This window comes from Rhipicephalus microplus, unplaced genomic scaffold (genome assembly GCF_043290135.1).
Source record: "Rhipicephalus microplus isolate Deutch F79 unplaced genomic scaffold, USDA_Rmic scaffold_269, whole genome shotgun sequence".
Classification (NCBI taxonomy): Eukaryota; Metazoa; Arthropoda; class Arachnida; order Ixodida; family Ixodidae; genus Rhipicephalus; species Rhipicephalus microplus.
In genome coordinates, this window is record NW_027464840.1 from 169,867 (window position 1) to 196,985 (window position 27,119).

Sequence of the window (27,119 nt, forward strand, 5' to 3'; positions counted from 1 at the left end):
TAAAGAAGAACATTGGCCCTGTAGGAGGAGGAAATGACTTTATTGCGAGTTGGAGGGGTGGGCCAATGGTCCCACATAGGGTACGGCTAGGAGTCCTTGAAGTCTGGTGGCTTCCTCGGCCCTCTGAACCTCCTCCCCATCTCAGAGGGCGGGGCTAAGCAGTGCGGTTTCCCAGCGCACGCGAAGGCTGTCAACAAAGGCCTTGTACTCGTTATGGGCACTAGTCTTTTGCGTTCCCATAACATATGCTCCATAGCTCTGGAGCCGAAATGCTTGCATTTGCAGAGAAGTGAAATATTTACTGATTCTCTGATAAAGTATTTTGCTTTAACGCTTAGGCTTACACTGCAAGCACACACACACACACACACACACACACACACACACACACACACACACACACACACACACACACACACACACACACACACACGCACACGCGCACACGCGCACACACACACACACACATACATACATACATACATACATACATACATACATACATACATACATACATACATACATACATACATACATACATACATACATACATACATACATACATGCATACATACATACATACATACATACATACATACGTACATACATACATACATACTTACATACGCACGCACGCTCGCATTGTCTCTCTAGAGAAATATGCAGCGCGTTTCACGTTGCGAGAACTAAAGCGCTTGAAGAGCATTTAGCAGTGACCAGTCCTGCACGCAACCATTTACGACTGAATTAAACCAACCATACATAACATTCCTTGATGTGACGTTAGTTAATGATTTTTGTACGTTGTGCCTAGCTAGTTAATTAAATGAATTGAATTACGAACACCTTTATTCTTGACGTTAGGAGTTGAATGTGTATAGGGCGTTCTGGAATGTGTACAGGACGTTGTATATGGCGTTCTGGAATGACAGATCCGAATTTTCGTGCAAACTTACATGACATGCTCCGTGATTGTTTTCTTTGACGTTTAAAGGATTAATGAACCACCCGTAGGGCTTTGTGAAATATCAAAACATGGGAACAGCAAACAGGGATGTGAGCGGTTCTGTCAAATTTTCCGGTTGTGTGCGGGACGTAAAGTTTACAAGCGAACCGCATTCTAGCCACTTTCTCAAGCGCCTTGTCTTAATACCGAGCAACAATTGCTCCTCACTCGCTTAGAAGCTGCTGGCACCTGTGCTCTGACGTACGCGAACAGAAGGACGCTATTGGATGAAGGTTCATATAATTCAGGAGCTGCATTCGGATCAGTTGTACTTATTGCCTCTGGGGGTCACCACGTGCAGGCGATTTTTATTTTAAAATCTTTTAACACTCACTGTATAGCTCCAACCGCACTTGAGTGAAATGCACCGAGAGAGTGTCAACAATGTTTATAAAGTGGGTCCAAGGCCATGACGCACGTGTCTATCTTCATCTGTCTGATTTCTGCGCTCATCTGAGCCTGTGAAGAGATGATTTTGATAATAATATTAATAATATTATCATAATATAATAATAATGGTATCAATCAATGAAATACTCAAATATTTATTTATTTCTCGTGCCTAAAGGCTACCACAAGCTCTTCGTTCAGGGGTACGCAAAAATAAGTCAATTAAAATAACCAATACAACACCAACAGTCTTCACAAATGAAAAAAAGAGCTCAAATCAAAAGAGCGATAGTACAATGACAAAAACATATCAACGCAAATGAGAAGAATACAATCACAAGACGAGAATCATGTATGGGAGTAAAAAATAATGCTGAATGCACAAAACCGGTCGGAATGCTTCCTAGGAGATGGAAGAGGGAAGAATCTGTACATCGTGAAAAACTATGTTAAGACAGTGCAAAGCTCAGATAAAAACAATCGCCATGAACTACGAAAAACATCAAGATCAAGAAAGATAACATCATAGATACTTTGTATTCTGTGAGCGATGGGGTGGTAGAAGAAGCTGACAGGTACGTGAAACTATCGATTCTTTTTGGTTAACCAATGCCTAATTCGAAAGTTTATACAACTGAGAAGTAAAGGGCAGGACACCATGCATATTGTAAACAACCATAATTGTGAAGAAAAAAAAACATGTCAGTGCGATTCAATCGGAAGTGAAATGGTGGTAATGATAATTATCTGGCAGTGTTAAAACTAGATGCAGAGTCATTTCTAGCAAAACGATGGTTGTAAATGCTTATGATTTTTTTTTCTGGACTGTCTCAGGGGTGTTACTGCCAGTGCCGTTCTACATCACATATGCATACTCAAGTTGAGGAATACATGTTGCTGTATACAATTTGTGGAAGGCTGTAGGAGAACTGAACTCACGAGAGATTCTACAAACTCAGCCGATATAACGAAAGTTACGCATGGCAGTACGTTTAGTGTGAGCAGAGAAATTTAGCGTGCTACCAAAAAAAAAAAAAGAAACACCAAGACCACTGTGCTCATAAACCTTACATTACGACACGGTATTGACAAAGCTTGGAAAGGACATGATGTTTTGCGAGATTCATTTATGAAATTGGTCTTCGGGGTATTTAGGGAAAGGTTATTGCTGTTACACAATTCGTAGAAAGAACACAAGCCTGACTGCATCATGCGAAGGTCGTTAACTGAATGAATTTCCTGGATATCTTGATAATATCGGCATACAAGAAAAAAGAGAAATAGCGAATAGCAAAATAATCATTGCTAACATAAAGTAAAAATAAATTTGGGCCTAATACCGGCCCTTGCGGGACTGCATAAGTGAATTTGTACCTTAAAGACCTTTGGACATTTGTGGGGACATAGCGTGATCTATTAAGTTGATAGTCATGCAGGAGATTCACAGCAGACGAGTCAACTTCAAAGTTTGCAGAAATAACCAGAATAGGTGAGTAGCTAAGCGCGTCAAAAGCCTTGTTCAGGCCATAGTAGACTAGAACTACTAGTCCTCTGTGAAAAATAGGTGGGGAGACTAGTGTCAGGAAACTAGTAATATACGTGGTAGTTGAGCAACCAGCGAGAAAGACGTGTTGATTAGGAATCAATCAATTTTTCACGCTGACATATATTATGCTATGAAGAGCCAGTTCAGAGATACTCGATGTCGCACACACCAGAAAAATCGTGCGATAAGTAAATAAAAAGCATCACTTCTGGAGCCTGAGCTGAAAAAAATTAGCATCGGCTTTAGGAGTTGAAGGTGATAGCGACATCCTACTATCCTGTCCTAGTTCGTATTTCCAATACTTAGCGCATCAAACCTTTTCAAATTCACATAAAAAACAGCGCCAATAACGAGGGACAAGAGAAAGAAGGAGACAGACAGCGGCACTGTGCCGCTGTCTGTCTCCCTCTTTCTTTTGTCTCTGGTTATTGGCGCTGTTTTTTATGTGAATCATGTCTTACCAACTCGCCCAAGCAACCACGTTAGCTTTTCAAATTCGTTATGCACCCACTCTACATGGCCTTAAAGGAATATGCTCAGTAGCGCGTGTGCCTTTTGTAGTGGGTTTCCGGTTTCAACCGTGGAGCTAATATGATAATCACATAGTCAAACGCCTTTTGGCAATGGACGCTTGTACCACGAATTGCTATTTGAATATATCATGTTGCCTAGTGAAGCATGTATACATGACACGTGTGTTTGCGAAGCATGAAAGTTATTTTCACTGCTTTTCAAAGCAGAGCAAGCTCTTTTGCTCTGAGGCTTGGCCGTTGTTTTAGAACATTCGCCTGCCATGCAAACGACCCCGGTTTGATCCTCACGTAGACCCAAACAACCCTGGTTCGGTCCCCACTCTGCTCCAAGGTTTTTTTCATCACTTATTTACATTATTTTCGTCGTTCGAATTTTTTCGGTTATGCATGAGATGTTGATTTTCTGCTCACAACCAACCAAGCTGACGTCGACACTGGCATAGCTGTGAAACGAACTCTTTAACGCTGTCGCGTTAATATTAAGCAATCACGAGCGTTCAGACATTTCTTGATTGATATTGATTTGTGGGGTTTAACGTCCCAAAAACACGACATGGTTATGAAAGACGCTATAGTGGAGGGCTCCGGATATTTCGACCACCTGGGGTTCTTTAACGCGCACCCAAATATGAGCACGCGGGCCTACAGCATTTCCGCCTCCATCGGAAATGCAGCCACCGCTGGGATTCGAGCCCGAGACCTTCGGGTTAGCAGCTGAGTACCTTAGCCACTAGACTACCGCGGTAGGGCGTTCAGACAGTTCTTGATGAGTATTCTATTCAGTACTGGGGTGAATATACTACCATAGGCATATAGCATGGCGGAAGAATTGCCATCTGGGCAACACTATAAGGATGGTTTTCAGCGCCTAATTCATCAGCAGATTGGCTTTTCATCCAACGACAGACCACTAGCCGTGCCAACTGCCTTGTGCTGTTGTCTGATCTGAATACTAGGCTATGAGGCCTTATAAACGGATGAAAAATGCGTGACAAAACACTCGGCGATGGCATCCGCTCCGGCACCGCCCGAGTCCATGTAATCTGAAGGACTCCCCTCTTTGCTTGACCGTGTGCTCAGATTTGCGTGCACATTAAAAAACCCCAGGGGGTCAAAATATCCGGGGCCCTCCACTACGGCATCTCTTATTACTGTATGGTGCTACTGGGAAGTTAAATCCCACATATCTATCTTTTGCTTGACCGTGCACGTACATACTCTCAAAACGCAGCTGGTCTGTGAGAAGCGTCTTTTTGTAATAAATCAGTATATGAACTATGGTCCCATTTAAATAGGCGTTTAGAGAGAGTTCGAAAAAAGTCACAGTTCCGCCACAAGGGCGAAGAAACGAATGCAATAGCATTAACTTGGATGTTATGCTGAGAGCGGTTAGCAGATCGAAACGTTCAGCTTGCTGCGTACGCATAAATCACGCATGGAAACACCACAGACAGGACGATAGCACCAACAGCGTTTACCGCTGGACACTTAACGCACTGTGTGAACAAAAACGACGCAAGAAACGTAATCACAGGTACAGATGAGTGCAAACTAACATGTGGCCCAGTTGTTACTTCGCTGTGTTTGAAAAGCGCACTGTTTTAGCAAACGGCGCCTGTCCAGCGAGCGAAGTAATGCTTGCGAGCCCGGCAACTAAACGCAATCGTTCCGGTCAAAGTTGAAGGCGCGCGATTCTTCCTACCAAAGGATAAGCGGGTGCGCATAAACATTTACCTTCCCCCCAAAATCGTGGGGCAAAGTACGCCTGGAAGAAAAGTGCGCGTTGGCGCATCGAGACGAGCTGAGTGCGGAGCACAGGCGGCATCCTTCTTGAGTTTTCATATATATAGATACGTATATATATACGGTGCTTGACACCAGCCGAGACTGTCGATATTATTGCTATCGCAATAAAAAAAATCACCACCATATCCACAAAGTGAATGAAGTTAGATGAGCCCCGCCGCGGTGGTATAGTGGCTAAGGTACTCGGCTGCTGACCCGCAGGTCGCGGGTTCGGATCCCAGCTGCGGTGACTGCATTTCGATGGAGGAAGAAATGTTGTAGGCCTGTGTGCTCAGATTTGGGTGCAAGTTAAGGAACCCCAAGTGGTCGAAATTTCCGGAGCCCTCCACTACGGCGTCTCTCATAATCATATGGTAGTTTTGGGACGATAAACCCCACATATCAATCAATCAATGATGTTAGATGAGCTTGCTCAGATGTGTTTTTTTTTGTTTTTTTGGCCCGACTATTTCTGTAGAAAGGCTTGTTAAGGAGCCGACGCATGATGAGTACGTCAAAGGCAGCGTTGTCGGAAACGTTTCGCAACCACCACTGCACAGTTTTGACCACGTCGATCGGCACGTTAACCACCTGCCCCTTTTTACCATACTGGCCGCTGGCATGAGCCCTATTCTTAACGCTCATGAATTGCAGACGTGGAACTATCAGACATTCTTCAACGGGGTGGAGAGCAGGCTGGCGATGAGGCATGCGAGAATATCGGTATCCATGCGAAACACTCAACATGGGAGCTTGTCACGTGCTACCGTCCTACGAAGAGACGAGGACGAAGTGGACGTTTAGTCACGAGGAGGTGAGCGTGCGGGCCATCGAAGACCAATGCCTTGGGTGGTGGTCTGCCATCTTGTGAGCATTGCTGGAATCATCAGAGATCCAAACACAGTGGTGACCTTGAGCGGCGACGCAAGAAGTTTCCAATGGCAACACTGGTGTACACGCCGGCGGCCACTGGACAGGGCGCAAGCTTTAGGAGCAAGCTCGTAAAAGCTGAACTGTCACTTCTACTCACTGAATGGAGAACATTTAGCCTTCTTGTTGACGCGATTTTTATGCTTCAGTGCTCTACAAGTTCAAGAGAGAACCAGTGGGGATATTTACGATGTCTACGTGTATATTGCACAGTACACTTACATATGCTGCTTAATACAAGCTCCATAAACTGTTGAACTTGGCCATCAACATTAGGATAACGATAATTATAGCGCGAGAACAAAACGACGACACAGTGACAAGAAGGACATGAAAGACACGAGCGCTCGTGTCTTTCGTGTCCTTCTTGTCTTTGTGTGTCGTTTTGTTCTCGCGCTATAACTATCGTCCTGCCATACCAACAGGGCTCGTGTCTTTCGTGTCCTTCTTGTCTCTGTGTCGTCGTTTTGTTCTCACGCTATAACTATCGTCATGCCATACCAACTAGCCCAAGCTGCCACACATCAATATTAGGTTAGTCTGTAAAAGTGATAAATAAATATATGTAGTAATCAATAATAATAATAATAATAATAATAATAATAATAATAATAATAATAATAATAATTGGCAGATCGCACGTTCGGTGGAAATCGATGATGTGCGAAGTACGAAAGAGAAAGATATCACATTAAGATCAACACAATGTTACGAGGTTTAGGTAAATGATGCCGTACATGACTGACGTGTCATGTTTATCATGTGTGGATGTGTCGTTTACATTCGTCATCTATTCACGTGACGTTATACCCAATTCAGTATATGTGGAGCCAGCGAAACGGCCGCGAGCACGCTATGAGCATGGCCCAATATACTTCGATGTAGCGTTGACGCGCGCGCACACAGGGCACAGTGACGCTTCGTTATCAAAACGCGAGCACTATATAGTCTGACGCCAGGAGCGACCAGCGTGACCATCGCGATCAGCGTCCGTCGCGCGGCCCGACAACAACCGGTGCGAAATGCGACATGCTGTATTTCACGACGCTGCGTTACCCAGACAACACTGCGTCTCCGTCTTTTCGTGACGGAGGGACACTTCACACGCTGAAACGCGCTTGCAGGAATGGAGTGCGGCGCGCACCTGCGAATAAAATTGGCAGCGTATCCACGGAGTGAATGATGGAGAGTGGGGTGAAGCATTCGTCCGTCCATTCTTTCTTGCTTCCGTCCGTCCATGCGTCCGTTTGTGTGATCGTTCATGCGTCCATCCGCCCGTCCGTGCGTGCGTCTGTTCGTGCGTCCGTCCCTGCGTTCGTCCATGCAGCCGCACCTGCGTCCGTTCATGCGTCCATTCATGCGTCTGTATGTGTGTCCGTTCGTCCAACTATTCAAGGCTCCAAGTTCCACCACCTCACATCTTTTCATCATATATTCCCCATTAGAAGCACCGCCATCCAGCGGACATTCCAAGGCCTAAACAAGAGGTGGCACACGCACACTTTCTTACGGCTTGCGCTTTGGGTCTACTTCGCACTTTTAACCACCTCGAGTTCATGGTATATACTAGTTCACTGTATTCATGGCACTGTGGCTCCACGCTCGCTAAACCTTTCTAAAACCAAAGAGGTTACGCCCGGCGAGTATAACGTTGCAACTCTTTCTTGTCAGATAGTGCTAAATGTACATGCTAATGACTGCTAATGGATATCGCAGCGTGCGCGTTAACTAAAAGCCGAATGCTCATGTCTCTCAATCTCTTTTGGCAGCCATCGGCATATACATTGAGCACTATTTTTTATTGTTCAACAACGCACAAAAGAAATCTCTCACCGGTACCGCCTTGGAGGTCAAAATGTTGCACTTGTTACACACTACAACGGCTACGAGAGACGAATGGGTGTCGCCATAAAGAACTTCGCCCCTAATATGGCAGGACCGGCGCCTGGCGTGGCAAAGCCGCCGTGACGCGACGAAATGAACGCCGGCGAGCACGCGCAGCGCGTCACGTCGAAATGTATCGGCGCCTTGACTGTGGCATGTAGTCATGTTTTCACATGACATGCATCGCATGATGTTCATTTTTGCACCAGTCACATACCTTTGGCATTCATTGACGTCACGTAATACCGAATCCGGCATACGTGAAGCTAGCAAACGGCTGCGATCACATCATGAGTGAGGCATGTAGTCATACTGTTACATGACACGCATGCCGTTATTATCACGCCTGGATGTGTCATTTTACCTATGTCGTTCGTTCGCATTGTGCAATACTGAATTTGGTACATGTGAAGCTAGCGAAACGGCTGCGAGTGCATTATGAACAAAGCACGTAGGCATGTTGTTACATGACACCCATGTCATGATTATCATGTTTGCACCAGTATGATACATTTGTCATTCATACACGTACCGTAATACCAAATTCGGTACAAGTGCACTAGTGAAACGGCCGCGAGCGTTTCAATAGCGTGGCGTAGTCATATTGTTACATAACACCCATGTAATTATGTCCATTTTAGGGTCTGTCGCTTGTGTTCGCCATGCAATCATGCGATACCAATACCTGTTCTGCAACATGCCATGTGAACGAAACCACCGCAACAGCTGCAGGACCATGAAATGTAAATCATGACATTCATGAGACACATGCGATGATTTTTCATGTTATGACGAGTCAATTATGTTCTTCTTACAGTCATGTTATGCCATACCAAGTTTGTATTGATATCGTTTTTGAAAACGACCGAGAAGGCTAGAAGTCGTATAGCGACTACATAGATAGATAGATAGATAGATAGATAGATAGATAGATAGATAGATAGATAGATAGATACGCTCAAAGTTGCCGAAGCTCGCTAAGAAGTGCTTCGCATATAATAATAATAATAATAATAATAATAATAATAATAATAATAATAATAATAATAATAATAATAATAATAATAATAATAATAATAATAATAATAATAATAATAATGGCAGACCATACGTGCTGTGGGAATCGACAATATGTGAAGCACGATTGAGGAATGCTGGTATGGCACTTTAAAATCCGCATAATGTTACGAGGTGGAGGTAAATGACGCCGCACATGACTTCCGTGTCATGGTTATCATGTTTGGATGTGTCGTTTACCTTCGTCATCTATTCCCATGACGGGATACCAAGTTTAGTATATATGTGGAACTAGCGAACGGCCGCTAGCACGCTATGAGCATGGTATGTTGTTATGTTCTTACATGACACACGTTTCTGGATTATCATGTTTGCACCAGTCATATATTACGCCATCCCATTGATGTCACGTAAAACCAAATGTGGTAATGTGGAGTTGGCAAAATGGCTGCGAGCGCATCATAAAAGACCCAATATACTCCAATGTAGCGTTGACGCGCGCACGCTGCGTTAGCAAAACATGAGCGCTATAATCTGACGCCAGGCGTGACCAGCGTCCGGTGGTGCGGCCCGACGGCAAGCGGCGCAAAATGCGACATGCTGCATTTCGCGCCGATGCGTTGCCTAGACAACACTGCGTCTCCCTCTTTTCGTTACGGAGGGAGGCCGGATGCGCTTAAAACGCGCATGCGTCAAAGCGATGCAGCGTGGGGCGTGCCTTCGACTTTAAGGCAGGACCGGTGCCCGGCGTGGCAACGCTAGCATGACGTGACGAAATGAATGCCGGAGAGCACGCATGCAGCGTGAACGTCGAAATGTATTGACAACTGTCTGGCATGTAGTCATGTTGTCTCATGACACGCATCTCATGATTATCATGTTTGAACCAGTCACATGCCTTTGTAATTCATTGGTGTCACGCAATATGGCATATGTGAAGGTATTGAAACAGCCGCGAGCGCATCATCAGTGTGGCAGGTAGTCATGTTGCTACATGACACACATGTCGGGATTATCATGTTTGTATGTGTCATTTACCTATGTCGTCCGTTCGCGTCACGTAATACCGAGTTTGGTACACGCGAAGCTAGCGAAACGGCCACGAGCGCATTATGAGCGTAGAATGTAGTCATGCTGTTACATGACACGCATGTCAAGATTTTTCATGTTAGGGTCTGTCGCTTGTGTTCACCATGGAATCATGCCATGCCATACTAGTTTTGCAACATGCCATAACCACCGCAAGAGGTGTAGGAGCATAAAAAGAAAATCATGACCTTCGTGACAAATATATCATCATTTTCAAGTCATGACTGGTCAACTAAGGTCTTTATACAGTCGTTTTATGCCATACCAAGCTTGGTATTGATACCGTTATCGAAACGGCCAGGAGAGCGAAAAATCATAGATAGATAGATAGATAGATAGATAGATAGATAGATAGATAGATAGATAGATAGATAGATAGATAGATAGAATAGATAGATAGATAGATAGATAGATAGATATGCTCAAGGTCGCCGAAGTTCGCCAAGAAATGCTTCGCATTTAAAACTATGAGCGAAACAATTTTGTTTGTGGACCATGGATAATCATCTTTTAGGGAGCGACAGGGCTTGTTTGCCGTAGGGGCCCCGTCAAAAAATGCATACGGGCTTTGAAGGTAACGAGCAGAGCCATAGCTACTCATTTTTTTATGGTTTGCAGCCATAGTGGATGTTCCACACGAAATATGCTTGGTTGAAATTTCTCGTTACCTGGCGGCAACTTTTCTCGACAGCACTGTGTATGCTACAGAACCAAAGTACGTGAACACGTTTACCAAAATACCAAAACAGTTGGGTGTAGAAAAAAATGATGGATCATGTCCCCGAAAGGGAACCTGATGGGATGCGAAGCAGCAGCGATGCGCACGGCGTTGACCCCGGTTGAAACGGGCGTCGACACGGCTGCTGGAAGAACGGTTGGAAGCGAAACTCGCTGTAGTGTTTACTCGAGTGAACGTTTGTTTGCAAACCAAAAGACAAGGGAGGTGGGTCGGGTTTTGTATAAGTTCCATCGCAGATAAACGAGCCGATAGAGTTTTCGCACTCCACGTATAGTCGAACGTTGCGGTCGGCGGAGATGGTGAAGCGAGTGAGAAATGTGTTGCGAGCGGGTAGAGGAGCCGGTAGGTGCGGGCGCTGCGGTGAACATTTTGCGGGTGAGGGAGAAATTGATGTCTGCGCACACTTGCGAGAAAAGCGTGACGTCAACGTGCACATGCGGTGTGACCCACGGCTACAATGACTAGAATAGGAGGAGGAGGAGGAGGAGGAGGAGGAAGGGAAGAAATGAAAGGCAGGGAAGTCAATTAGACGCACGTCCGGTTCGCTACCCTGCACTGGAAGAAGGGGTGAGGGTATTAAAGGTAAAGAGAGAGAGAAGTGAAGGGCAACGTGTGTGTAGACGTGACCTTGTCCATTGCACGCTTATAAGCGGGTCGCGTAGTCCGGTCGTCTTTAGAAAAATTAGCAATGCCCGCGTCGCTTTGCTGGCCAGCGACGCGTAGAGCCCATGAGCCAAGTATCTTCTCTTCGGAAAAAGGTCTACTGTCTAGTGTCTCTAACGTTTCGCGTAGCAAGTTGCGTTCGCTCGCAAAACGTTCACATGAACACAGTAGATGTTCTATTGTCTCGTCAGTGTCACACGATTCACATCGGGAGCTATCTGCCATTCCTATGCGAAAGGAGTACGCCTTTGTAAAAGCTACTCCTAACCACAGGCGGCACAGTAAAGTTGCATCCTGGCGGGAGAGGTCCGATAGAACTTGAAGCTTTCTCGATGGGTTCAATTTGTGTAGGCGGCGGTTCCTGACACTGGGGTCACTCAGCCAAGTTTCCGACATGGTGTTAGCGAACGAGTGAAGGTCCCTTGCAGCGTCGGTTCTCGAGGAATGGAATTGGGGTTGTCTGGGCGTCCGCGTGGGCGGATCGGGCAGCATTATCAGCAAGGTCATTACCGACAATACCACAATGTCCTGGTAACCACTGGAACATCAAGTCATGTCCTTTCGATAAAACTTAGAATAGGACAGTGTAATTAACGCGCCATCTAGTACGTAATGGCTTGGGAGGATAGATAGGTAAGACATCATATCTGCCCCGCCATGGTGGCCTAGTGGCTAAGGTACTCGGCTGCTGACCCGCAGGTGGCGGGATCTAATCCCGGCTGTGGCGGCTGCATTTCCGATGGAGGCGGAAATGTTGTATTCCCCGTGTACTCAGATTTGGGTGCACGTTAAAGAACCCCAGGTGGTCGAAATTTCCGGAGTCCCTCCACTGCGGCGTCGCTCATAATCATATGGTGGTTTTAAACGTTAAACCCCACAAATCAATCAATCAAGACATCTTATCTCTAATATACATGACAATGCTGGCATACATGTACACAAGAACAAATATTGATACAACAGTTGCAATGGAACACAATCGGTTTCAAAAGAAATCATTAATAACTACTCAAACGGCGCTTCTTAGCACCTATATAGTTGGTCAAAAAATGAGTTGCACTTTATCGTGTTTAACATTGACGAAAGGGCACGGGCCAATGCCACATAAAGTCTTGCTCGCCGAAGGAAAAACGACTCCTCAGAGAGGAACGCGAGGATCTCTCGTCTCATTCGCCTCAGTATCAGCCACAAAGCACGCCGGCGGCAATTCGCAGCCACGGCCGAACATCAGTTTCTCCAATGGCTTAACAGCCCCGCAACTATTAGAAGCCGAGAGGCGCCCAATCGGCGGTTGCACACGAATGTTCGTACTCCCTGTCCACGAAAACCAGCATGGACCGTACGCCAAAAAAAAGATGGGAGACCATGCATTCAGTCGTCACATGTCAATTGGTATGCACCATGACGCAGTTGGGGCAAGTGGAAGTGCGAATCACCTGCCATCGCCGCAACCAATCTCGAATGGGGAGCAAGCCCCAGCCCAACCGCCCGATGATTCCCTGGAGACACTGCTGCAGTTATTTGTTTACAAGGGCGGTTCATTAGAGACTGAAAATTCTGGGGCACCAAGGGCTCTAAAAGGGCGGCCACTATGTCAAGCCCTTTGGATTTGGCCACCTGTATTTCTGGGTGCGTAGCCTCCAAATGTTGGTGAAATGCCAGAAGGGCTCAATACAAAGATGGTGATTCAGTTGATTGGGGACCTTGGTTAATTTTGGTAGCCGGTAGGAAGACACGCACTGATGACCCCAGATGGTAGCACCCCAGTTTCTGAGTGGGCGTGCCGTCACTGCTTATTATTCACAATAAAGTGTGGAGGCACCAGGTAGAAGCCGTGTCGGGGAACGCAAAATTGGTTTGATCTCGTGGTTGAGCTAACGCCGTATGAGATAACAATTCTGTGCCCCCAGTCCCCCCCAAAAAAGAGAAAATGAACTGATGCAGCTTTGCACTTTGCTGGAGACGTGGAGCGATGGTTAAACAGTATGGCAAAAGTACCAAAATTTTTTGAGGTACACCGTTTGAAATAAGTATCGGCGTTCCCACAGAGGGAAGTCGAAGTGCTTGACTGTTTTTTATTACTTTGAAAAGTCTGTACAACGAATGACCAGATGCTCTCCTGTATACCCAATGAAGTAAAAGTAACGCCCAGTATTGTATTGTTAGGAGACCACTGTAAAGGTAACGTAATGCTGATATGACCATTGGGGTTGCCAATAAAGAAATACTGGCTTTTAGAAAAGTTTAATCTGGCACCGGAGATAATGACGAAATGATAGAAATTATCAAGGGCATGCTGCAGTGACTGTTCATTTTCTACATATAGAGTAATAGCATCTGCATATGCAGTGACCTTTACTTGAGTGTTATCAGGTAGGCGCCAGCCTCGAAACTGCGGGTCACGTTCAACGGCCTTTGAAGAAGAGTGCTAATGCAAGGATCAATAGAACTGGAGAGAAGAGACACCCTTGACCGACCACACACGTGACTTGATAGGGGTGACTCTCACGGGAATCCACGTAAAGGGTACTTTCTGAATTGTTGTACATCGTGTGAATGAAATCAATGGACTTATCCGGGAATTCGAATGCATGTAAAACATTTACTAAGGAGCCATGATCTATAAAATTAAAAGCCTTCTGCTGATCTAAGGAAACCAACAGTCCTTGCGGACATCGACTGGTGGTGTACTGGATGATGCCACGCGTTAACCACGTATGTATGGGTGTCTATTTCTCGGCCCTGAACGGAAGAGACCTGGTAAGGAGTGATTAATGATACAAGAGATGGACTGATTCGGTGCACTAAGATGTTGTCCAAGAGCTCGTAATTTACATTGAGCAGGGTAATGGGACGCCAATATCCTCGTCGTATGGACATTTGGTCTTGGGAACTATAGTGTTATAACATTATAGTGTTATATGGCCTCTGTGGAAAGAGGTTGGAAGGGTAATATCTCGGAAACACTCACAAATGACGAATGACATAAATGGAGCAAATATATGCCAGAACTGTAGATAAAACTCCGCAGGAGTCCGTCAGGCCCGAGGGCTGAACTTTTTTTCATTGCGTCTATGCACCCTTTATTTCGTCATCGGATGGCGATGATAGCAGAACGTCATATGGCATGTTGGAATCATGTTGTAAGTCTTTCAGCAGGGGATGCTGAGAAACGGATGCTGAGTAACTGGCACTATACCAAGAGATTAAACCATTGGCTGAAAATTTTGAGTGAATGCCTGAAAGTCGCGTGCAGCCACAGCAGGTGGTCCGGTAGGGTTTTGCGAGAGGGCAGGCAAATCTGGCGGACGAAGCAGATCTCTGCGTGCATACTTTAGTACCTTAGGGTGCGCACACACAGGTCTACAGCGCCAAGATGCAAACGACAGCGAAGAAGTGCGCATAGTACTTAGGTACCATTCATCGAGCTCCTCTTGTGATGCCCGCATAACGGGGAAGGACTGGAGTCACTGGGAGTAATGCATATTAAATGCGAAGGATTTCTTTGCGAACTTCGGTGACTTTGAGCGTATCGGTGACTTTGAGCGTATCTATCTATCTATCTATCTATCTATCTATCTATCTATCTATCTATCTATCTATCTATCTATCTATCTATCTATCTATCTATCTATCTATCTATCTATCTATCTATCTATCTATCTATCTATCTATCTATCTATCTATCTATCTATCTATCTATCTATCTATCTATCTATCTATCTATCTATCTATCTATCTGTCTATCTGTCTATCTGTCTGTCTGTCTGTCTGTCTGTCTGTCTGTCTGTCTGTCTGTCTGTCTGTCTGTCTGTCTGTCTGTGAATTTTAGCTCTCCTGGCCATTTAGATAACGGCATCAGTACCAAAACTGGTATGGCATAACATGGCTGTAGGACGACCATATATGACTAGTAGTCACATGAAAATTATCACAAGTATGTCATGACTGTCATGATTTACATTTCATGGTCCTGCTTCTCTTGCAGTGCTTTCGTTCATATGACATGTTGCAAAACTGTTATGCCACGTCATGATTGCATGGCGAACGCAAGCGACAGACCCCAACATGAAAATCATGTTTTGCGTGTATTGTAAAAACATGACTACATTCCACGCTCATGATGCAATCGCGGCTGTTTCGCTAGCGTCACATATACCAAATTTGGTATTACGGTACGTCAATGGATGAGAAAGGTATGTGACAGGTGCAAACTTCATAATTATGAGATGTGTGTCATGTAACAACATGACTACATGCCACGCTCATGATGCGCTGATAATTGTTCCGCTAGCTTCACTCATAGCAAATTTGGTATTACGGGACGTGAGCGGATGACGAAGGTGTGGAACTCGTACAAACATAATAAATATGAGATGCGTGTCATGTAACAACATGACTACATGCTACGCTCATGATGCGCTCGCGGCCGTTTCGCTGGATTCACGTGTACTAAATATAACATTACCTAACGTGAATGGACGACATAGGTAAAAGACACATCCAAACATGATAATTACGACATTCGTGTAATGTAACAACATGATTACATGCCACACTCATGATGTGCTCACAGCTGTTTCGCTAGCTTCACATATGCCAAATTTGGTGATACGTGACGTTGATGCATGACGAAGGTATGTGACTGGTGCAAACATGATAATCATAAGATGCGTCTCATGTGAGGACATGACTACACGCCACAGCCAAGGCACCAACACATTTCGATATGACCCGATGCGCGTGCGTGCCAGAGTTCGTTTCGTCGCTTCACGCCGGCGTTGCCTCACCAGGTGCAGGTCCTGCAGTCATATATACATAATCGCAGGCGCACGCCGCGCTGCGTTGCTTTGACGCATGCGCGTTTCAGCACGCGCGGCGTCCCTACGTCCCAAAATAAGGCAGAAGCAGTGCTGTATGAGTAGAGAGAGAGAAACAACCTTATTTAAGTGAAAAAAAAATTCCAGATGAATGACGATCAGGCCCTGCCTGGCTGCCACCGCCTCAGCTCGCTGTACGGCCCGGAGCTGTACTTCTAGGATCGTATCTCGCAATAATCTTTTCCATGCCGGGGGCGAGGGAGTAGTCAGGAGATCAGGTGGGTGTAGATCCTCGCTGCAGTCCCATAGTATATGAGAGAGGGAGGTGACGGAGCCACATTTTGAGCAATGCGGACTGAGCAGATCGGGATAAAAGTGTGCGTATACCTGCAGGCACGGAAACAAGCGGCGCCATGTGATTTCTTGTGGTTTCGGGAGTTTGCTGTGTGGGTAACGCGTCGTCGTGAAATACAGCATGTCGAATTTCGCACTGGTTGCTATCGGGCCGTGCCGACGAAGGAGGATTAAAGAAAAATTGCTGGAGTGGAAGCTCCCGCGATGCCTTGCCAGCAGAAGTTAAGCCACCTTTTGCCACTGCCAAGATGGCGGAAACATTCCCTTTTCTGATGATACCCACTTAAAGATCAAATGGCTTTGCTATGTTATGTAAATGCTACGTTAGTTATATATAAAAATATAGTTGGTCCCGAGGAAATAACACACAGAAACGAGTATGGATGACTGACTCTTCAAAAAACTTTGCCTGCAATTAGAGGCTCACTAAGGAAAACTAGTAACTCTAAGACGCACTAGGAGCACTATGTGACCCGAAAGAGCTCCCACAATAAACTCGTTGGGCGTTGTAGGGAAACGCTTCGTTTTAATCGCTAAATGGTAATAATTTATCATGCCCTAGTATGATGGCCGCCACAGCCGCCATCTTGCCAGAGAAACGGCTTCACTCCTGGGCAATCATTTCCACTCCAGCAATTGTTTAATGCTCCTTGGTGACGACGGAAGCTGGTCGCGTCCGACGGGCGGACGCACGAACGGATGGATGGACGGATGGACGCATGGATGAACGGATACACGAACGGACGGACAGGGTGATGGACATGCGGACGGATGAATGGGTGGGCGGATAGACGCACGGACGCACGGACAGACGGAAGCAAGGATGAGCGGACGGACGGCAGCGCAGACGGACTGACGGATGCTTCGCCCCACTCATCATCATGCACTCCGTGGATATGGTGTGAATTTTTTACGGCCAGGCGACCCACTGGAGGCAAGGGGCTTTTGGGGCTGAGGTGAAGTCCGCAGGGGACTTCTGTCTCAGCAGGGGGCTATCGAATCACTGTTAGCTATTCTGTGGTGTTTGGTGTCATGGATGCCAAGTGAGGGCGGGACAAAGGCGTCTGAACTGTCCTGGCTGACGTCGCTGAGGGTGGCATCTTCATCAACTTGTAGGGGCGTATACCTCGCGGTGCTGCTCGTCTCCTTCTAGATGGAGGCCTCGTCACCTTGAGATGGAGTCTCATCGATGACGTGTTGACTTCCGCTTGATTCCGCACCTATAGGATGAGCGGCAGATGTAGAATATCCTTCCACGACGAATTACTCAAAAGGCTCATGGTCGCCCCGCCATGGTGGTCTAGTAGCTAACGTACTCGGATGTTTACCAGCAGGTCATGGGATCGAACGCTCGCTGCATTTCCGATGGAGACGGAAATGTTGATTGATTGATATGTTGGGTTTAACGTCCAAAAACCACCATATGATTATGAGAGACGCCGTAGTGGAGGGCTCCGGCAATTTCGACCACCTGGGGTTCTTTAACGTGCACTCAAATCTGAGCACACGGGCCTACAACATTACCGCCGAGACGGGAATGTTGTAGGTCCGTGTGCCCACATTTGGGTGCACGTTAAAGAACACCAGGTGGTCGAAATTCCCGGAGCCCTCCACTGCGGCATCTCTTACAACTATATGTAGGGTGACTTGATAGGGGACTGTGCAGTTCATACGAAAGTGCCCACTGTCTATTGTATTCCTTTGCAGTCACAGGTAACATGGTAGCTTGTGACTTTGAGGTAGTTCGACGCATGTGACAACGTCTTCATTTTCATACGAACGTATCCCGTTCCAGTGGTCCCGGTCAGGTGCGGCTCCATCAATCCTGTGCTGATGTGCATCACCTTTCCGTAGGGGGACACTGCTTGTGCGAGGACTTCGCTGGGGACGTGGCATGGCAGGAACAGGACGGTCATTTTGGTCTCTTGGGTAAACCCGCCCAGCTCGAAAGTCCCAGGGATACGATGGCAACGCACTCTCCTCGGATGATGAGGTGCGATGTGTCCATGATTTGGGTTAGTGCGGCCTCACTGTGGGCGGTAACTTGGTAGTTCCGGTCTCCAAAGTGCTGAATGCAGTATACTTACAAGAGTGGACACTTGGGCTAGTTGGTGCGTAGTCATATTTGCAAGATGTTTCAGCGCGCGAACAAAGGAAAAAGGACAGGGTAGACAGAAAGAGCGCTGACTTCCAACTAACTTTATTTCACAGAGTGGCAAGAATATATACTGCTAAAAAGGATGCTCTGTAACATGCTCTGTTACCATCCTTTTTAGCAGTATATATTCTTGTTACTCTGTGAAATAAAGTTAGTTGGAAGTCAGCGCTCTTTATGTCTACCCTGTCCTTTTTCCTTTGTTCGCGCGCTGAAACATCTTGCAAATATGGCAGTATATTTCTTCAATTCCTACTATTGAAGACGTTGCGTCAACGACGTCTTTGGGACTAGCCCCCTCAGGGACGACAACGTCGAAGGCTAAAGCATTCTGCGGTGGCTGGCTTGCCATGGTGGGCACCCGCTAGCCAAAGAACGCCCTGATACTCTAGCGACACTCTTTACCGCTGAAGCTCCGAAGTAAGTCACGGTGCCAGGGTGTCCATGAAGATTTCAGTACTGCACGAAGAAACGTTTGACACATAGGTGTTCAGAAAAAAATTATTCAATCGTGGGACGCAACGAACTCATGGAACCAGTGTCTATACCACAAGCACAGTAGCAAACAAATGACAAAGCACAAGATCCACGGCACCTTTTAACAAAAAACTGGCAGATTCCACGTACAGTGGGAATCGATGATATGCGAAGCATAAATGAGACAAGCGTCCGTCGGCACAGCCCGACGGCAACCGGCGAGAAATGCAACATGCTGCATTTCTCGCCAATTCATAGAGTAGCATTACTGGATGCTGATTCGTTACTCAGGCAACACTGCGTCTCCCTTTTTTCGTGACGGAGGGACGCTTGACGTGCTACAACGCGCATGCGTTAAAGGAACGCAGCGCGGCACGTGCCTGCGAGTATATGGCAGGACTGGCGCCTGGCGTCGCAACGCTGGCGTGACGCGACGAAATGAACGCCGGCGAACACGCGTACCGCGTCATGTCGAAATGTATTGGCGCCTTGACTGTGGCATGTCGTCATGTTCTAACATGACACGCATCTCATGATTATTATGTTTGCACCAGTCACATACCTTCCGCATACATTGGCGTCACGTAATTTCAAATTTGGCATATGTGAAGCTATAGAAACGGCCTGGAGGGCATCATGAGTGTGGCATGTACTCATGTTGTTACAAGACAGGTATGTCATGATTATGATGTTTGGATCTGTCATTTACCTATGTTGCCCATTCGCGTCACATAATACCGAGTTTGGTACATGTGAAGCTAGCGAAACGGCCACGAGCGCATCATAGCTTAGCAAGTAATCATGTTATTACATGACACGCATCTAATGTTTATCATGTTTGCACTAGTATGATACCTTCGTCATACATTCACGTCCCGTGATACCAAATTTGTTATAAGTGAAGCTAGCGAAAGGACCGCCAGGGCATCATGAGCATGGCGTGGAGCCATGTTGTTACATGACACACATCTCACGATTATCATGTTTGCACCAGTCACATACTTTCGTCGACCATTCATGTACCGTAATACAATATTTGGTCTATGTGACGCTAGTGAAACGGCCGCGAGCGCATCATGAGCGTGGCGTGAAATCATGTTGTTATAAGACTCGCATGTCGTGATTTTCATGTTAGGGTCTGTCACTTGTGTTCGCCATGCAATCAGGTCATATCATAGCAGTTTTACAACTTGTCATGTCATCAAAACCACTGCAAGAGCTGCAGGACCTTGAAATGTAAATTATGACATTCATAACATATATCTGATGTTTTTCATGTTCTGAATAGCCAAATATGTTCTTCATACTGTCATGTTATGCCATACCAATTTTGGTATCGATATTATTACTGGAACGGCCAGGAGAGCTAAAAAGCCTAGGCGGCTAGATAGATAGATAGATAGATAGATAGATAGATAGATAGATAGATAGATAGATAGATAGATAGATAGATAGATAGATAGATAGATAGATAGATAGACCGAAGTTCGCTAAGAAATCCTTCGCATTAAAATGTGCAAGTCTGTTGGGTGTCCCCAATACATGCTACTAATGACTGACATAGATACACTGATCACAATATTGACCATGTACATGCGTCAAAGAGTTTCCGCTAAACTGTTTACATAACCTTAAACACCTGGCACGTGTTTGGTGGCTTTTATTTCACAATACAGAAACATATTTGTGTCAGTAGTTTTGCAGAGAGAACTTGAAATTTCGTGCAGGAATCAGCAAAGGTTCTGGCTTCTCTTATAAGGTAAACGTAACCATTTGAAAGGGACCACAAAGTCTTAATTTATAATATTTATATTATTTGTATAGGCAGCAGAAAAGTACTTATGATTACAACAAGAGTCATATCGCACGGCTCTCTTTCGAGTATGAATGACAAGCACGCCACAGTTCGGGGTGGAGCTTGTATTCATTGGAAAGTTGTAATGAACTACAACTACACAGGCCGACATACCTACTGAATGAAGCTTTATCTGAAACAAATGAAAAAAAATCACGCATCTCCATGAATTGAATCATGACGAGTGGGTGATACACTGAGGAGTTAAATCACCTGCCCACTCACTCGTTTGAATGAGTGCCGCAAAGCGTGTGTACAGCATATACGATGTTATATTGGTCACAGCTCGTCCGTCGTGTCGAGTTAAGAATTCTGTTTTCTCTTCATTGTTACTGCTTTGTGGTTTGTGAAGTGTGCAGTCAACAGTTCTTTGAGGGTATCTCACATTGAGTTGAGAAGGGTGAGGTCTATGCACGTTTTCTTCATATATAGGTGTTTGTAGAGGGATGACTCTTCTAGGTACTCCAACCACGCGCGAATGTTCCCTTTCTTGACTAGGCCGTACTCGTACGAGGACTTGCTTATCAGCTTTCGCTTTATGTGCCCGTCGATGGCTGCTTCTCGGTTATGTTTCCAGGAAGGCATTGCAGTGTTTCCTGAACGTCTCTCGGGACGTTGGCCACTCGACCTTTGATTCTTTACTACCTGTTACCCTGCGTTAAACGCCTGACGCTCGTGAACGAGAGCAGCAGAGTGATTGATCTCCACTTTCTGAGCTTTTGTCTTCAGCATAACTCACTGTCTGCCAAGAGTTTAGGCGGCGACGTAACACTTTCTCGCCTCCCGAGTAGCGGCTTGTTGTCGGCGCTGCCACTTTGCCGCGTTTCTCGAACTCTTGCCTGCTTGTTAGCTTGTTTTCTGCATCCGCGTTGGTTGTCCTCGTGAGTGAGAGCGCATTCATGTTTGTTTTTATTCATTGCAAAAAGACAACATGTAGTCTCGAACGCTTTTATTCTTCATTGTCATCAGCCACAGCCCAACTTGCACACATACCTTACAGATGTGTAGCTTGTACCTAACCTATCACTCAGTAATATGGTGAATGGTATAGTGGCCCAGTGGATGCTTCCCTTCTTCATAAAAATACGGCTGCCGTTCAGTGGGTACCCTGCATTTGCTGTCCCGGACAACGGAGAACACACAACGGTTAACAGACAAGCGTAGATGCCAAGGTGCTTCGCTTCTAAAAACATGGTTGATTCCCCCGTCAGAGGAATTCGTGTAACCCCTGCGTGCAACTTGTCCTTATAGAAACAGCTTAATGGTTATTGCTCGTTGGTATAAAAGGACCTTGCACAATCTCTCGATGTCTGACGGCTATAGCACTGTTTAACGAGAACGCACCTATGTTGACGCTTTGTGATACCATTCGGACGACTAACGGCCTTGCTGAATGATTAAAGAAACCCTTAAGGTCATAGATGCTCGTGCAAGCTGTAGTAGTTAACGGTCAGAGTGGAATCAGGTAAAGTGGTGGGAAAGGCAGGATAGGGCCCAATGAATGGATGCCAAACTTTGCCTAAGGCAGTCAGCTCGCGGCATGTTGAAATATTGAATGCAACTGGCCCAACTAGAAACAAACGAAACGCCTATTGTCTCCTTTCTGATCATTTGCAATGTCTTCGTGTCGCTTTCGTGACGGAAATGCGTAACTCAGGTCTTGGTAGACCCAGACATGAAAGGCCAATGTGTTAAAGAGCGGTGATTTCTTTTTTAGGACTGACACAGAAGTAACTTTGTTTGATCGTGTGCTCTTAAACTCTTGCCTTCAAATAGTTGTTGCTGTGAAACAGCTGTTGCCTTCAGACAACTGTTGCCTTAAAACGGTAGTCCTGGTTTAATTTGGCGAGGCTGCATGCCACGTACACGCTTAGAGTGATGGACTGAATAGTCGGATCACACTGGGAGTGGTAGTATAATCGTGCTTGTAAACACTCCCACACGAGGCTATATATCGTCATGGCTTTTGTTATCACCTGCTTTGTGCGAAAATCGGCACTGACCGCCCTTCTCCGAAATTCCAATTCTCGTTCTGCTCACACAAATGAAAACATTCAGGTTCATTCTGGCAGGCTTTGCACATTGACAGTCTGCGGTAGAGGTTGACAATACTATAGGTTCCACATTGAGATGATACGGTCCAGATAATACTGGCCAGGTATCTCCGTTATAACTGATCGGTATGAACTTGACATATGAGGCCCCAATTTCCGGTAGCCCTCGCAGACGTCACACGCATGATGACGTGGTTTAACGGCGAAAGCTCAATCTAAAGCTCCCTGATTTGATCCAGAGTGTCGGTACCAGAACGAAGTGTGAGACACAAAAAAGGAGACCCGGCCCCAAGCGTCTGGCTACATCCAAGGTCAACAGAACAACTGAACGAGCCAGCGTCCGGGGCTCGAACTCATGCCCACCACCCCTACACACACCGATATACCTACTCAATGAAGCTTTTTCTGAAACAAATAAAAAAAATCACGCATCTCCTCTACTTGAAACAAAAGCATTAACGTAGGTTAAGGCAAAACAGTAGCGGGTAGCGTTTCACTTTTGCTACCTTAAAGTTTCAGAGTTTGAAGAACCGAAGAGCCTCTGCCTTGATTTTACGAACTTACGATTTAATGAAGTAAATAATGACAAGAAATAAATCATAAAAAGGCCCATGCAACACTTTTTAAACATGGTCAGCAAACGCTGCCGATCGGTAATACAGGCTCCCGAGAACACGCGAGCCAAATACAGCGCTGCACATGGCCTGTTTTATCAGTTATTTCTCAAAATAAGCGAAAAGCCGCTTTTTCTGCTCACGAGCAACGACCAAAGAAGCTTCAAAATTGCTCGTCCATCCGTTTCATGAGCCAATGGCTGATTTGAGCATGGTGCACTGGGTCGTTTCAGGGGCTTGCTGCGTGAGAAGGCGACTTTTGACACGTGCGCACATGGCCACAAGCCACGTATTCGAAGAAAAAACTAAGATAAAAAGGGCTGAAGGTCCTGATTGTTTAAGATTTATGATATTGTAGGGTACCAGTGGATCTAGCCTTGCAAAATTTGCAGGTGATTGCTCTGCCCAGTTTCCTCTTTTCTGATGTATTGAGCTAATGTCCTTAAAGCAGAGTGCAGGCGTGCTCCTAGAAAGTGGCACGTGATGCGACGCAGCTCTGCATTTTCATGAGACCCAGCAATGGGAAATTTGTCAAATATATTGGACATTGTAACACAGCGCACCAGGGCTTTGAAAGTGCTTGCAGCCTTCGGCTGCTGACCCGCAGGTCATGGGATTGAATCCCGGCTGCAGCGGCTGCATTTCCGATGGAGGCTGAAATGGTGTAGGCCCGTGTGCTCCGATTAGGGTGTACGTTAAGACCCCAAGGTGTTCAAAATTTCGGGGAGCCCTTTACTACGGCGTCTCTCATAATCATGTGTTTGTTTTGGCACGTTAAACTTCACATATCAAAGTACTTGCATCCTCCCAAAAAGCCTTTCCCGGCTGCTTGTGCAACCTCGTGCTGCTATCTGGTGGATATTGTCAAAGTCGGTGTGTTTGCTGCCTCTCAGGTGCACTCGAAATGGCGAGATTGAGCACGAAGGACTTTTATGGCTGCCGCCTGCGAAGTAAGTGCATTTATTTTTATTATTGGATGCTTTAAAGCGCATTTAAGCATTGATTTCTGTTCGTAAGAAGTTGAATCAAACAAAAAGTTCATTTCAGCAAACAATGCTGTATTTTTTCTTTTTTGTACGCGTTGGGTGTTTGACAATGTCCAATATGACCCAATGACCCAATGTCCTTTGGGTCTCAATGACGACAACAACAGGACAGAACGCTCGTGTGCTTTCTTAGCGTTCCACAGAGATTAATCTGTTCTTACTGCAGTTTATTTATATATACATTTATATATATATATATCTATATATATATATATATCTAATATATATATATATATATATATATATATATATATATATATATATATATATATATTATATATATATATATATATATATATATATATATATAAGCAATATAATTAAACTTCACATTTTTTAATAAGATATCGTTAATTGCGTCGTTTCACACAAATTTCATTGTTGGCGTCGGTGTCAGTGTCAGCGTCGTTGGTAGTGAGGGAAAAAACATCACCTTGTGCGTGACCGAGAACTTGATAAATATGCGAATAAAATAAATAATAAAAATTTCAGGGCTCGAGTGCGGATCAAATTCAGGACGTTTCCGTCGCAAGCACATACTTTAACACACAGTCATCTCGATGCTTGGACACAGAGCAAAGATTATTGTACATGCTTCGAAATACAGTGATAGGAACTTACATGCTTTAGCAACACATGCGTCCTGTATATATATGCTTCACATTACAACATGTAATATCACAATAATATAACGTGGGTGCAAGCGTGCATTGCCATCTGGTGTCAGCCTATTTGATTATCATGATGGATGATTATCATGAAAGCCAGCCACTCATTACAAAAGGTACACACGTTACTGCCCGTATTCCCTTAAGACCCCGTAGTGGGTACCTAGCAAGTTCGAAGTGGTATCATGGGCGTAACTTCACGTGGTTTAAAGCTTGCTACCCTTCACGCCGACTGCACTCATAAGCGAAAGGTTCTCGAACCCGAGTCACTTTCAGCTTTCTTGATTACACTGTAGTAATTCACAATTTAAACTTCTCGAGTAACATCATAAAATAAAAAAAGTATGTGCTAAGTGGTTGGAGTATGTCTTATGCTGTGGATGTCGCAATCGCGTTAAGGTCTTTCGAGGGCGAAGCTTAAATATGATCCCCATTTTTTTTCTTTGCATTTAATAGGCAGAGTCGCTAGATCCTCGAAGAAAAAAAGAGCAACAAAATTAACCAAAGTAGCCTGAACAGTAGCCAACCGGTCACCATTATTTTATTTTGGAGCCGGAAAATCAGCTTAATATGATTGCAAATAAGTTAAATTATCCCCACATTCTGATGCTTAAAAATACAAGAATATACATAGGATCAAATTAGAGTATAAAGAAGATCAGGTGTCTTTCTGTAGGAGGCGTTGAAACTAGAAAAAATGCAGTTAATATTGTAATGATAGTCAAGTGTACATAATCGAGTGCACTTTATTCAGCGTGCCCCACGCACTGCTATTATAAAGTGAGCGAAATACGTCGTATTTCACAGTAACTGTAGCGCAGTTTTTTTGTATCACATTAGTCTAGAGCTTCTAACGCCCTTTAGGCGTATAGTCAACATTTGATCGTGATGATCGCGAGAAGTTCGTGCGACATTCGATTCCTTCAATCGCTTTTTGTAAGAGTCACAACAAAAAAACCTTCGCTCCGCTTCTGAATTAGATTAAGAGTAAACAAACAGTTTGTGACCCAGAATCTCATTGATGACACGTCGGTACTCACATCCTCAACTTGACAAAGGGGCTGTACTTGCTCCTGAATATGTGCTAGGGGCAACCAAATAATTATTGTGGCAAAGTTTTCAAAGCGTTCATTGTATTCGGACCCATAACAGACTATGCAATGTGCAGTCGGTAGTTAGAGTCACTGGATGAACAAAGGTTCTTGGGCTCTTTGGATGCAAATGTTTTTTATTGCGTGGTGTGCGTTACCACAACGAGTGCGCCCACCCCGTCGCGAGACAACTTACCCACCGTGATGCAAAAACAGCCGCCAGCGTTGTTCGGTTGAACTCCAGTGGAGGATCACCAGTAGTCGCTGGCTCCGGCACGACCGCTTTTGCCAACACATCCATCTCCATTATTGTGGAAACTGAAGTTGGCAGTGTTGTATCAAGGCAACAGAGGGGCGCTGACTGCTGCACCCAAGAGGTACCGCCCACGTGCCATGAGGTGCA

At 45.3% G+C, this 27,119-nt stretch overlaps 1 long non-coding RNA gene across 1 annotated transcript; it reads right to left on the bottom strand.

The window, feature by feature from the left end:
- Window positions 1-1,294: 1,294 nt before the first annotated feature.
- LOC142793024 (uncharacterized) lies at window positions 1,295-27,119 on the bottom strand. Its single transcript, XR_012891385.1, has 2 exons — window positions 26,913-27,119; window positions 1,295-1,465 (listed from the first exon to the last, which is right to left on the bottom strand). It is a non-coding gene; the product is annotated as an uncharacterized LOC142793024 (long non-coding RNA).